This window comes from Maylandia zebra, linkage group LG14 (assembly GCF_041146795.1).
Source record: "Maylandia zebra isolate NMK-2024a linkage group LG14, Mzebra_GT3a, whole genome shotgun sequence".
Taxonomy (NCBI): Eukaryota; Metazoa; Chordata; class Actinopteri; order Cichliformes; family Cichlidae; genus Maylandia; species Maylandia zebra.
The window spans coordinates 2,502,071-2,504,139 of record NC_135180.1 but is presented as its reverse complement, the minus strand read 5'-3'; positions in this window follow the sequence as shown (position 1 = coordinate 2,504,139).

The window sequence follows — 2,069 nt, the reverse complement described above, 5'->3', positions numbered from 1 at the left end:
GGAGGCTGGACCAGGCGAAGATGATGAAGACACGGAGGCTGGACCAGGCGAAGATGATGAAGACGGCAGCGGGACGGCTGCGGAACCTGACGGCAGCGGGACGGCTGCAGAAGGTGATGTGGAGATGTGCTGGCTGGGTCCTCCAGGACCACCAGCAGATGTGAGGATGTGCTGGCTGGGTCCTCCACGGGCCCACCAGCAGATGTGAGGATGTGCTGGCTGGGTCCTCCACGGGCCCACCAGCAGATGTGAGGATGTGCTGGCTGGGTCCTCCACGGGCCCACCAGCAGATGTGAGGATGTGCTGGCTGGGTCCTCCACGGGCCCACCAGCAGATGTGAGGATGTGCTGGCTGGGTCCTCCAGGACCACCAGCAGATGTGAGGATGTGCTGGGTGGGCTCCACGGGCCCTCCAGCAGACGACACTTGAGGCTGGCTGGGTTCTCCTAAACCCCCAGCAGACGACACTTGAGGCTGGCTGGGTTCTCCTAAACCCCCAGCAGACGACACTTGAGGCTGGCTGGGTTCTCCTAAACCCCCAGCAGACGACACTTGAGGCTGGCTGGGTTCTCCTAAACCCCCAGCAGACGACACTTGAGGCTGGACGGGCTCCTCAGGCCCTCCAGGGAAAGCAGTCTCTGAAGCAGCAGGTACGGAGACCTCTGCCAGTGTGGACACTGGCTGGGACTGAGCAGCACCGTGGCTAGACTCAGGCAGCAACAGTGGGATACAGTCCTCAGAGGGCTGGAAGTGTTCCCCAATACACTCAGCAGAGGACTGAGGCGGACGGGTGAACTCACTTGAGCTCTCAGGGGGTGCTGAGAGCCGAGACTGTTCAGGTGAGTTCTCCGGTGAGGCTGCTGGTGCTGGTGTCTTGACCTCTAGGGGTCCAGAGTTGGCTGGTGACTGACACCCAGCCTCTGGGGAGGCCCTAGAGGGAGCAACTGCCTCTGAGATGGCCAGCTTAAATGAACCAGCAAAAGTTTGTGTGGAGTGTGTTCCCTGCTTGTAATGAGGCTGTGAGGATAAAGGCTGGGTAAATGAGTGGACAGGCTGCTGAACTGGTGGCAACTGAGCTACAGGTAGCAAAGTAGTAACAGGTGGTGGAGTGGCTGGCTGAACTGATAAGGCTGATGACTCTCTTGCCAACTGGGCTATTGACTGGGCTATGGACTGTAACATGGTGTCTACTGGGTCTGACTGTGACTGTGATGGAGGTGATGAGTGAGTGGCTGACTGAGTTAGCGACTGCTGGGAAGCTAACCGAGCTACCGGCTGAGCAGCTGACTCAACGAACACAGCCCCGGTATAAACAGTCATATGAACTGGTGAAACAGACAGAGCGTCTTTTCCACTCACCACACCCGGCAGTTCTGAAGTCCTATTCTCCAGCTGTGGGGCGACGCGCCGACGGCGCGATCGTCGCTTCCTCCCGGGCAAAACCTCCGGCGGGCCGGGCAAAACCTCCGGCGGGCCGGGCAAAACCTCCGGCGGGCCGGGCAAAACCTCCGGCGGGCCGGGCAAAACCTCCGGCGTCCGGCTGGGTTGGGAAGCGATAGCGGCTGGTGGGTGTAGGTGAAGTTCGTGAAGGATGAAGTCTTGCGCGAGTGGGTGTAGTGAGTCCAATAGCCAGGGATAATCCGTGAGCAGCTGTTGCAGTCTGGCTTCCAGAACGTGGAGGAATGCTTCTCCCTCATGCTCTAGCCACAGGTTGATTATTTGTGAAGCGGAGTTCGTGATGAGGTCCCGAAGCTCCGTGGGTGGGGTGAATGCCGCTGGATCCATATCTGGCTGGTTCGTACTGTCACGGCGAGTGAGGTGAGCCGTGTGGAGGAAATGAAGGAGGATCCAAACGCAGGCAGTCGTGAAGGTGGTTTATTGAGCATGAAAGTAAATACAAACGGCAAAGGGAGCTATGACTAACTAGACTGGGAACAAACTAACTACAGAACCTGAACATGAGCAGAAACACTTAGCGGTTGACAGCAGGGAAACACACAGATGACGCAGGGTGGAATACACAGACGGACCAGCAACTACAATGACGGCAGACATGACTTAAATACACAG